Here is a 13,280-nt window from a genome sequence, read left to right as displayed (position 1 = left end):
CAGAATTTTTTGATTTTTTTACATTGCCACCAGATGTGTATTTGTGTTCCCAATTATTCTTGGCATCTCCAACATGTACTACTTACTCAAATCTCCAACATGTACTACTTACTCAAATGGAACCCCATCTCTTGGATGTTTACTTGGCAGCAGTAAACTTGGCTGATCCATTGGGGCAAATGGAACACTGCCAAACCAGTATTGATTCCTCCAAGGCCACATGCCTGCCTTCTTACTTACAAGTAGTGGGAGAAAAGGTTTGGGAGCCACTGGCCTAGACAATGGAGCAAATACAATACTTCAAAATCAGGACATATTAATGCCTTGTATCTGAAAGATTCCCTAGTGCTATTATCCTTGTTGTGGGGCAGGGGTTGAAGGAAGGGGGAAGTTGGCTTGATAAAGACTGAGTCAGCACAAGACCAGTGTGCAAAAAGGTAGGAATGGGAAGCACTGAATGAGCACAGGAAGTCCCCTTTCCTCCCAGCACAAGAGGAAGGCACTTGTCCTGGTCCCCCACCCCACAAAAAAAAAAAGCAGACTGGCACATGGAGTGAGGCAGTATTAATATCTTTTCTAAAGTAAGACTTCTGCAGGATTTGGTGCCTCATCCAGACCACAGTAAGTGTGACTTAGACCAGATGTGGGTACTTCTGCATTCTGAAGTTCCGTAAGAAGGGCTAGACTCACCAGCTTGGTTGGTTTGAGGTTCAAAATGCCCTCAAGGACATGGAAAAAAAGGAACTTGCTATTAATATGGCACCATGGATTAAGGCCATCAAAAACATTTTGCAAAGGAGGCATGTTAGGCAATAAGGTGGTTTGACACAGGAAAATGGCCAGCATCCTTGGTTGACTTAGCATAGCCAGTCTTTTGATCTGTGGTGCTTTCCTGAAGAAGAGCTTCTGCTGATATGGGAAAATTTACATAGGTAAGTTGTTCCACTAATGCCTGTGAAGGGTCCCTGTGTTACCGGTAATAAGCACTTGCAGGAGTCAAATCGACTATCTAAACCAGGGGTCTCCAAGCTTTCCTTGCCTCGGGCCGGTGTCTCCAGCGATGATTGCGCGGAAGGCGGGGGAGCGTGTGCCTGTACGCACATGCACACACTATTTCCGGGTCGGAGGAGCACTGAAAATAGCTTGTGCACATGTGTACGGGCCTCCTCCGACCTGGATGTACACTGGAAATAGTGTTTGTGCCGTGCCAGTAAGAGCGGGCAGTGGCGGCGGTTGCCATGGGCTGGATAAACAAGTCCCTCGGGCCTTATCCAGCACCTGGGCCATAGGCTGGTGACCCCTCATCTAAACCCAGAAGACAAGTGTGATAAATGCAGCAGGCTGGACTCCACAGGCAGCCTAGGTGTGCGTGTGCAGTGCACACATTATTTTTATTCATGAACTAATCACCCGCTAACACAGCAAAATAAAAAATAAGTGAACAAAGCAGCAGATATAACTACAAAATAAAAGCTAGAAACAAATAAAGTCAAATAAAAAGCACAGGGTGGTCAGCCAAAGGCCTGCTGTAACATTAAGTGTGTTAATTACTGTTGGAATGCCATCAATTTAGGAGTCAGGGCTCGTCCACCATTCCGCCTGTCTTGTGCCTAGAAAGCATGGGCCAGAGCAGTTTTCCGCTTGACCGACACTTTCTAGGCATGAGTCTGAGCAGTTTCCCCTTGTCCCACTCCTTTCCTGGGGAAATCCCTCTCTTTAGTACTCAATCAGAGCAAATGTCAATATGGAGAAAGCCCAAATTGCCATCTGCTCCAAGAGGGAAAGCAGTTGAACAAGAGGAAGTGTGGATTCATGCTGGTGTGGTCTTTCCCATACACTTCCTAGGGCTGCCAGTGCCAGCTAACCAGAAATTGCTCTTTGAGTAATCCAGGAGCCAGAACTGTGATCATTCATAGCTTGTGTAGAGATCCACAATTTTGGTGTATGTGCAAAAGAAGCTACTGTATTTACTCGAAGGTAATGCACACCTTCTTTGGCCAAATTACGTCGCAAAAATTAGGGTGCACATTAGATTCGATGCAGTGTTAGATTCACATAAATACGATATATACATGCTTCTGGACAACAGCTCCTTTTCCATGCTGGAGGAAGACAACACCAGCCAGTCCATGGAACTTTAGCCTAAAAGCCCATAACTTCATGTTAAGTTGGCTCTGGACCGAAGTATACAACGGGGGGAGCTAGGATTGGGCAGTGTGTCCCTGAAAAATATCTATTTTAAGAACTGCAGAGAGAAGAAAATTCCACCAGCTGCTGAATTCTTAACACTGCAGCCCTGTAATGGGAAAAAGCACACCTTTCACCGCATGCAACTTCCACGGCAAGCATCTGTTAAGAGGACTTGTGTCATTTTAAAAGAGTCAGCACCCAGCAACCATGCACTGGTACTCCTCCTCCTTGGGTCATGGAACATTCCCTAGAGGTCACTACTACAGAGATACAAACCACAAATGGGCAGAGGGAAACAAAACTTAATTTACTCAGGGCTGCAAAAAAACACTGAGTGTTAAAAATCCTTTTTTTCCCTTAAAAACACACACAATAGCACTTAAATGAAAGAGTGTTATAGCACTGATTAAATGTTTTTATTATCCCAGCCTGTACTGGTATTGAATTTGAAATTGTTTTTACATGAGTTTTTATTGCTAAATTACTTTGGGAAGCAATAAATCAATCAATAAAGGGGCAGAGGAATCCAAAAAAGAGCTTTGTGCCATGCTGGATGTGGTGGCGACACATTGGGCTGAGGGGTTACTCTGCCCAGCTAAAGCAGCCTCCCATTGGCTGCCACTGGAGTGATGGCACAGGATGCCAGTCAGGCTGCCAAAAATCAATCCCACCCTTCCCCTTTATGTTGGAAGAACTGTGGAAAGCTTGGTTCATTTATTCATGTTTGGTGGGAATGCCCCCATGTTCAAAACTTTGGGAATAGAGTATTCTCCGTTATATCCTCAGTTACAGGCCAACCCCCTTCTCCAAATCCTTCCTTCCAAGAAATGTGGTTCCCCTTCTTTAACTACCGTATGTTAATGACCAAAATCAAGACCTTGTTATTCCAACAGCTCAATATTCTCAGTGGAGAGGTTACCTTAAGATGGAACACTGAATGTGTAAGTGTATGTCTAGAGTCTGAGACAATGGATAAAAGAAACACCAGTAGATGTATACTGTATCTGTTTAGATGTAGATGAGTGTTCAATGGTTATTGTATTTGTTTAAAAACCAACAAATATTGTTTTTCTGATTTTATTTTTTAAGATTCACTCCACCAGTGTGAAGTTTCTCCTTCTACCCTGCAAAAGTGCGGGCAGGGCATTCCAGAGGCGGCAAGGGTTTGAGGCAGAGGGACAGTATTTCTCAAAATTGGGGCAGGGGAGTAAATGGTTAAACCTCACCTTCCCCAAGCACAGTGTTCCAAAAACCCACACAAAATGCAGCAGGCCACACAGTTAATGTCATGTGCAGTTAAAGCCCTCAGTGACCATAACATTGCAAGGTGGTAGCCTTTGGTCTGGCTAGGGGAGACTTGGAAACCTCTCAAGTTACCATTGATACAGAACTTATGAAGAAGAGCTTGTGCCCTGATGGCAGGTAGCATACAGACATCCTGATGGCTGCTTTTTTCTTCAAATCTGAGTCAGCCAGACAGACCACTGAAGCTGTGGGGATTTCCAGGGCAATTATCAACACTGAATTCCCCTTGGATGCCAACATAGACAGGGTGCTGTTCATTCATATAATGGGCTTCTGCTTCCCCTTTGTGCAGAAAGTACCAGATGCCATAGAGAGTTTATTTTGGGGTTTAGGGATCAAATTGGCTAATAAGTTATGTGCAGAAGGCAATAGGACTGAACCATTCATATTCTCCAGTTCCTCTTTATAATATTGAAGGACCAAAGCTTATGCCACCGTCTAGTGAAAATAAACTAAAATAAATGAGAATCTCTACAGATTCTGCTTCTATTCCAGGGCTTTGTTGTTGCTGGTATGTTGTTTTTATGCTCTTAAAATTTTAAACTCTTGGCTACTTTTTATAGCGTGTGTGGTATTGTATTTTACTGCATCTCATGCTATCTGTAAGCTGCCTTGCATGTCGATAGAACCATGCAGTGGAGTATAGATTTTATAAATAAACAGGAACACCATCCTCACAGCAAAACAAACATGATATTCACACTTTCTCAAGCAGAAATAGCAGTTTCCCAGCAACTGCATTTAGTAGATTGAGTGCTGGGAAGCAGCAATTCCTTCACAATGGAAGAACTTGCTAGGTGACATTGTATGGGTGAATTAGTGATGGTCGTGAGGTCTGTTTTCTCCCCTTCCTCCGGGAAAAGTGTAGTGCCTGGAAAGACCCTTGGATAAATTAGGCAGTACTGTATGAATAATTCTATTGCTGCTTTTTTCCACCAGCAAATGTAACTGAACATTTGAAATCACAGGACCCAGTTGGTTGCAATTTTTTGTTTTTTTTAGCACTCTGACTGATACAGGCTGGGAGACAGACAATAGTTTTGTCAATACCACCCCTGCCAAAAATTGATGTTTTTTTGGGGGGGGGGGAGTCATTGCATGTGGGACTGACACTTATCTTACTTTCACCTGAAGTAAACAGATTTTGCAGGTATTATTATTTCAATCCCCACCCCCCTAAAAAAAAAAACACCTCTGTTTGACCAGAGATAAGAGACAGTTGCACAAAGAAATGTGCATATTCACCATGGGAAACGATTCCCTTCAAGGAAAGACTAAAAAGAAGTTGGGGCTTTCAGTTTAGAAAAAAAGATGACTAACTGGAGAACAGTTACAGGTAGGTAGCCGTGTTGGTCTGAGTCGAAGCAAAATAAAAAAATTCCTTTAGTAGCACTTTAAAGACCATGGAGCCACCTGGGATGAACAAAGACATTGGATTCTTATCTCATTATGCATGATCAAGCTTTCTTTAGCGCCTCAGCCCTTGCTTTTTCCCCCGCAGGACCAATTGCAGTCATCAGCAGTCGTTAACAGCCATCTACAGGTTTACCACTCCCATCAGCCCATCACCCATTCCCACCCACCCCACCTCCACCCTCTGTATATACATAAGGGACTGACTTCTGCTTCAAGTGTATCTGAAGAAGTGTGCATGCACACGAAAGCTCATACCAAAATAAAAACTTAGTTGGTCTTTAAGGTGCTACTGAAGGAATTTTTTTATTTAACTGGAGAACAGCAATGGACAGAGCAGCATGAAGAGTTAATAGGGAGTGTGTGTGTGCATGTGCTGGCACACACAAAAACACACAACTAGAGCCTGAGGTCATCTAACTCAGCACAAGAATTTCTATACCTTTATAAACAAACAAACAAAAAGGCAAATTCATGGGACTGTAGCTATTATCTGATACACAAGCTGCCAACAATGGTATGGGAACTTCTGTGCCATGCCTGCTGTCACACAACTGTCAGTAAAATATGAAGGATAGTAATTATGTGCTGCCTTGCTCTGGGAACCAGCAGTGTTAATATTGGAAGTAACAATATTGGAAGTAACTCCGTCATCTGACTGTTTCACTCCTTTAAACACCTGTGTGAAAAACTTCTCAATTTCACCAACTGTTGCCTCTATCATTTCACCCTCCTGTTCTGACAATCCTTCATCCATAATGTTCTTCAAAGTCTGTGTGTTCTCTTTAATTTCACTTTCCAGTTCATCCTTCTCTGGTCTGCTTTCATTCACCATTTCATCAAGCTCAGCTCTAATCTCTTTTATTTGCTCATCAAACAACTGCTGAAAAATGCCAAAAGTCAATGGAATGTCCAACGATGTATTTGCCGTACTGAGTATTCTTGATCTTATTAACAATTCAGTCTCTATCTTAAGATCTTCACAGTCTCCCCCTTAAGAATTTAACAGCAATGTCTAATAATAATAATAATAATAATAATAATAATATTTATACCCCACCCATCTGTTTGGATTGCCCTAGCCACTCTTATTAAACCACATTCCTTTCCCACAGAGGAAATGTGATGTAGAAGAATTACTTTCGGTTTAAAGGCAACACTTTTGTTGGGAAAACGGAATTAAAAATAAAATAAAAATGAAAATTCTTAGCATTAAGAACTCCCTTGATAATTGTTAACTTTCTTGGTTAAAACAATTAGAATATGCTCTTTGTTCTGAAGCCTTTAGTCTTTTAATGATCAACTCTTCTTAAAGCCAGAAAGTAGCTCACACACCAGATATAAATTTCAACCAGCAGACAGAGAAACCTCGCAGTTGTAAATTATACCCATCTCAAAGATTATTAAAGAAAGGGAGGCTTTTGCCGACCTTATGCTCTTCAGGACACTTATGTGGTTTTTGGGCATGATATTAATTCCTCTGCTCTAAGTCACTCACCCTGTCCAGATTCCAAGGAGTTGACAGTTTCTCAGTCTCCTGATGTAGTAAACAACTTTTTCAGAGCATCTGAATTTAATCTCCTGCTCATTCTTATCTCTAGAGTGAATTTGATAGCCAAGATTTATGCCTTGGCTATCATCAGTCATCATGTAATAATCTCCATTGGCCAGCTACCAACAGAAGATGTTCAGTCTGCCATGTTCCTCCCCTAGAAATCCCTATCCTATATTTTTAACTGACAGTGATGTGGGATTCACACGGCATCAGTAGTCATGCTGCTGCAGGTAAAATATGGTTTGGGTATGTCAGCTAAGAAATAAAATCTCTTATGATTTCAGGGGCTGCATGACTTTGCTAAGTGCTGGAACTATACAGCTGGGAATGGCTATCTCTATCATACTCGGCTTGTGAGTTTCTGAAGGGGCATTTAGTTGGCTACTTATGAAGATAGATCTTTTAGTCCAATTCAGTGAGACAATTATTGGGTTCTTATGACACTCTCAGTAGTAGACCCATACTGCTGAGAGGGCCCAGCCTCCCCACCTCCAAATTCCAAATACCACAGAGGCTGGCCCAGTCCAGGCAAGTATGGTTGCAGTAAACTCAGTCACCCAAAAACTTCATATATACTTACTGTTCAGAGAGAAAGCACTGATTTCAGTGGATGGAAAACAACTAACAAAAATAAGTAACTGACACCCAATATTAGAGGCAAGGAGTACTAATAATGTGGTAGGAACAGATGTAGACTGGTTGTACTGGTATTTGTTGGGTGTGTCTGATTCCTCTCTATATTTGGCTTCTAGATAATGCACAGCGTGTCTTTCTATGATTTTGCACTCAGTCATTCTGATCTTTTTCTGAAATAACACCTCAAATTAGAATCTGGGCCATAGGCTATTGAAAAGAAGCTAAAGTCAAAGTGTTCAGAGTACAAGCCTGACGTTAGATACACAGCCATATATAGGCCCTTAAATCAGCTTTGACCTGGTTTTCCAAAGCCTGATCATTGCTCCTTTGAAGGCATTGAGAATAGTGTCCAGCATATCTGAAAATCAGCTTCAAGCATATTTACATGCTTTAATGTGGATCTGAATATCTAATGCCATCTGTAACCTGGACATTTTCACCTCATTTTCTTGTGTAGTTATTCTGAGTTTTCAGCAAGATGTAATTTACAGCATTACCCCTTCAGCAAAAGGCATTTTTCCATTCCAAATAGGTGATATCTCAATTGCAGATAATCAGGGGACTACAATGATTAAAACTAGCCACTTCACCACTGTCATTGCCTCAGATTCCAGTAGCTTTGAAACCTGTTTTTATAGGTTTCAAGCTGTGTATTTAATAAAATTCTGATGTAGAGACAGGAAAAATCATATTAATTTGGAAACATTCTGTGTGCGTGAATCTGCAGTAGTCATTTTCCCCATTTGTATTTTATACAACTTGAGTTTATCTCCGGTGTTTATTAATCATAAATGGCTATGCACCATTTAGTTACCCTCCCCATCTCCTGGGTTCATGCACAATTGCCCTAGTGACAGATTGTGCTCGAATGCTCTGGCAGCCTGTGCTACTGATGGCAATGCCCTGAGCCTGGCTTTCTCTGTCTCCCTGGAGTCCCTATGCAGACGTAGGCGAACGTCACTGCCTGCTCTAATTTTATCCACGCTTGATGGAGGAGACTAGCTGAGCAGCAGGGAGGCAGCTATTTTGGTTTTCTCTGTGGTTCTGGGTTATATAAAGCATCTAGCCATGACCCACATTGCTTTGGAGCTGCCTTGTTTCCTCTCTGGCTCTAATGCAGCTAATCAGCACCATATATTTCCACACAATTTTCCTCACAGATGCTGAACAGTATTCTGTGCGTGTGTGGCACTTGAGTGCTATATGCGTATGACTTGGCTGATGCCACTCTTTTATGGAAAGCAAGGAAGCTTTATTTTTAAAACAAAAAACCCACACACAGATGGAATCCTTGTCCCAGCTATCTACTGGGCACAATTTGTGTGGTGAGTTACCAGCTGCCCATCCTGTGCTTTGGAAAAGGTAAGCTAACACATGCAATAAAATATCAGTTAACAGTAATCTAAACTGAGAGTATTTTTGCCATTTAATTTTCAGTTAATGTTTAAAAACACCAGACAAAGCTAGGTGTCACAAGATCAGACTCTCCAAAGTCTCAGTCTCCTTGGTTAGGCTAAAAGGTACATCGCCACTATCAAATTCTTTCAGCTATCTGATTATGGAAATAAGAAAGGTATATTGGGAAATGAATCCCAAGCCGGAATTAATGAATCCCAAGCCGGAATTAAGATGAATCCCAAGCCAGAATTAAGATTGCCGGAAGAAATATCAACAACCTCAGATATGCAGATGACACAACCTTGATGGCAGAAAGTGAGGAGGAATTAAAGAACCTTTTAATGAGGGTGAAAGAGGAGAGCGCAAAATATGGTCTGAAGCTCAACATCAAAAAAACCAAGATCATGGCCACTGGTCCCATCACATCCTGGCAAATAGAAGGGGAAGAAATGGAGGCAGTGAGAGATTTCACTTTCTTGGGCTCCTTGATCACTGCAGATGGTGACAGCAGTCACGAAATTAAAAGACGCCTGCTTCTTGGGAGAAAAGCAATGACAAACCTAGACAGCATCTTAAAAAGCAGAGACATCACCTTGCCTACAAAGGTCCGTATAGTTAAAGCTATGGTTTTCCCAGTAGTGATGTATGGAAGTGAGAGCTGGACCATCAAGAAGGCTGATCGCCGAAGAATTGATGCTTTTGAATTATGGTGCTGGATGAGACTCTTGACTCATCCCATGGACTGCAAGAAGATCAAACCTATCCATTCTGAAGGAAATCAGCCCTGAGTGCTCACTGGAAGGACAGATCGTGAAGCTGAGGCTCCAATACTTTGGCCACCTCATGAGAAGAGAAGAATCCTTGGAAAAGACCTTGATGTTGGGAAAGATGGAGGGCACTAGGAGAAGGGGACGACAGAGGACGAGATGGTTGGACAGTGTTCTCGAAGCTACGAACATGAGTTTGACCAAACTGCGGGAGGCAGTGGAAGACAGGAGTGCCTGGCGTGCTATGGTCCATGGGGCCACGAAGAGTCGGACATGACTAAACGACTAAACAACAACAACATTGGGAAATGGGTTTACCTGAGCCAATGTGTAACCATCAGGAGATTCAATACACATCTAATTACTACAACTAGTTTCCTGCTTGGACCGTTGTATTTTTGACTCACTCTGGGAAATCTGGACCCTCTCCATGGCATGGAGCTGCTATAGAGAGCATCAAAAGAACACATGAATTGTAGGATCAGACCAAATGTGTCCATGCAAAATATCGTAAGCTTTTCCAAGGAGGCAGGACAACAAATTTAACAGTAGGCACAGTAAAACAATTCTCACTTCCAAATGAAATCCCAGATAACATTTTAAATATAGAGAATGCACACATGGCTTTTTCACATCAGTTCATATTGAAATATCTTACTAATCTTCCAATGAAATTCAGATTTTAGCTTTCTTGTCTTTCTGGAAGACGGGAGAAGGGGAACACCAGTTACAAGCCATCATAAAACAAATGTATCACATTCACCAAAATGATTTCCAGGGCTTCAAAATAGCCTTTGCTTAAGAAAAAAAGTACTCCATTAACCAATAGTTACAGTATGTTTTTGTTATAAAAATAGAAATGAATGAGACATATGCTTTACATGTGAGTTGCAAATGTTATGTGTATTTATGAGCTTTGTTCCTGTCACATAACTCCCTGGGCCTAGGGGCTTCTTGGATTTCATCTCTGGCAAGGATCAGTCTTGTCCCAATTACAGTTCCAGTAATTTCCCTGGCAGAGCCTATATTCCCTCATGAGATATTTAAGAGTACATATGATAGTTCAATACCATTTGGGTGTTTTTAAAGGGGCAGCTACCGGAATATCACTTTCTCTGTTCATACTATGGTAAATTGGCATAAGGGCAATTTGTTATTGTCAAGCTCCTAGAATAAACAGAAAACCCTCATATCTGCTTATATGCTCACAAAATAAAACAATTGTATCCCAATCTGCCAGCAGCTAGGTGAGAAATGACCAGAGAATCAAGCTGTTTTCAGGTTAAGAAAGCTGGACCATTACCTTAAGTGGCAAAATAGTGAGTTGTGCTGTAAAAAATAAAAATCATTTCTGGACAGAACACAAAACTGCACAAGGCGGAGTGCAGAAATTTTAAAAATGCCTTCTGCGTATAAACAAATACAGCTCATCCCAGCACTTTTCATTACATGTATTGCCTATGTAAAAAACAAACAAAAAAACCAAATAGATATACAATAAAAGAAAGAAGGACAAGGACAAGGATTAAAGATTAGGCAAAAATAATCACTGATGGGAACAGAATGTGAAGAAAGACAAGACTATGTCCCAGACTGCCAGTGCCAGAGGCTATTTATCAAGGTCCTAACATGGTCCTAAATATTCAGTAAACTGCCTGGCCAGGTATCCTCTCTATTTTATGTTTGTGCATTGCGTGGTTCTTTAATGGGTGTGACTTTTCCAACTGCCAGTGTTGAATTTAATTTTCTTAGCACCATAGTACTCCAGTTTGATGAAATCATTTTTCTTTCATTTATTCTAATATTGAAAATGTCTAGTTCTTATCCAATTTAGATCTGACATGTATACACTAGGTATTGCAAACCTTTCGTTTAAAGATGAACATACCATATGTTGAACAACACCACATGCTTGTCAATCTACATTTATTACGTTTCTCCACTGTGATATAAATCTGCTAATAATCTGCTAATAATCAAGTAAAGGACTGAATGTGTATAGCCAGGCTTTTGTTCTTCTTATTATTATCAGCATAGCATAATATGGCACTTTATGTCATGCCACAACATACCATTCATTTCTTACATCCCCAAGATAGTTGTGTGCAGTGGGAGAAGGGGTGCACATTTATTGACCATCAATCTGACACAAATTAAATTAAAAGTTGCACTGAGTGCAACTTTTAAACCCTTATAGAAGAAACAGCTATATAGATCAGGCATCCCCAAACTTTGGCCCTCCAGATGTTTTGGACTACAATTCCCATCTTCCCCGACCACTGGTCCTGTTAGCTAGGGATCATGGGAGTTGTAGGCCAAAACATCAGGAGGGCCGTAGTTTGGGGATGCCTGGTATAGATTATCACTTTCATCAAGGCTTTATTTTCAATGTGGAACAAAAGTCATATTCATAAATGTTCTTTTTCTGGTTAACCTCTGTAAAATTCTAAAATGCTATTTGCTAGAGCATCAAAACATGCCACTTACTAAACTTCCACATGCATAAAAATGGGGGTGCATGAATGGAAAGTGGTTGATACCTAAACTGGATGTAATTATTTCACAAAAGGGAGCTTGCTCACAAGGGCCATCATATAATGCTACTGAATAATGTGATAATTAAATGCTGACTGCTACCCTCAAACCATCTAATTAAGGTATCTTTTACTAAAGTATGTGGTGCTTCTGAGGAAGAGATAGTCTGCAAGTGGCAACAACCGTATTTATAAATAAGAAAGAAAGGGGATGCGTATTTTTAAAACCACAAGGTAATACAGAATGCATTTTACAGAGTATCAGAGTCATATGATAATATTCATCCGGAAAACCAATTATCTCAAGAGAGCAAAAGAAATGAAGAATCACAACAATGAACAAATAATAAAACCTATAAAATCTACATACAGGTGGGAAAGAAGGAAACACCACAGAGCATATCAACACAGCAGTTATCTCTAAAGTAAACATGCAAAACAAATGGTGGCTTGTTATTTCAATCTATGGTTAAACCTTATTTCTTACACTCATCACAGACTGGGGGAAAAAATCAATTGCAGGTGTGACTTAAAGAGAAAAATCACTGAATTAAAATACATTTTTAAAAATTGTCAGAACCAACCCAAGACATTTTGCTGCCTGAAGCAAAGGAAAAGATGGCGCCTCCTCCCTTCCCCCTCCACATACAGAAGCCAATGGAGACCAGCAGCTCAATCATACTTCAGCACTAGCAATAGGACAGCATCCTCCACAGCACCAAAGGACAACAGGTTACGGTAAGCTAAATGGAAATGGAGAGCCTATCTTCCATTGCTGCTCCCTGCCCTTGAACACCTTCTGCCTAAGACAGCCTCCTCACTTTGTATAATGGTAGGGCCAACATGGCTACCTTTTATTTTTCCAAGTTCACATACCATCTCTGAAAGCCTAGGACGTAGGTACATCAAGAGTTCATTGCTGTAAGATCAATTGTAAAAAAGGTAAAGGTAAAGGTACCCCTGACCATTAGGTCCAGTCGTGACCAACTCTGGGGTTGCGCGCTCATCTCGCATTATTGGCCGAGGGAGCCGGTGTATAGCTTCCAGGTCATGTGGCCAGCATGACACAGCCGCTTCTGGCAAACCAGAGCAGCACATGGAAACGCCGTTTACCTTCCCGCTGTAGCAGTTCCTATTTATCTACTTGCATTCTGACGTGCTTTCGAACTGCTAGGTTGGCAGAAGCTGGGACCAAGCAACGGGAGCTCACCCCGTCACAGGGATTCGAAAGATCAATTGTATCATACACCAAATAAGAAATATTTATTTTTACCACCATTGGTTGTTTCTACGTGACTGAACCAGCAAAATGCCAGAGATTTAGCAAGTCTGGGAAAAGATTAGGAATTACGCAAGGAAATAATAGTGATGTCATATGAGTAATTCACTGTCTGCTCCAGTACATGCTTAAATCCACTGATGAACAAGATTAACAAACAAGATGACTGAGATGTTGGACAATATACAGTATACTGCATAAAT

The sequence above is a fragment of the Zootoca vivipara genome, chromosome 1 (assembly GCF_963506605.1).
Source record: "Zootoca vivipara chromosome 1, rZooViv1.1, whole genome shotgun sequence".
Taxonomy (NCBI): domain Eukaryota; kingdom Metazoa; phylum Chordata; class Lepidosauria; order Squamata; family Lacertidae; genus Zootoca; species Zootoca vivipara.
This window is presented reverse-complemented; position numbering follows the sequence as displayed.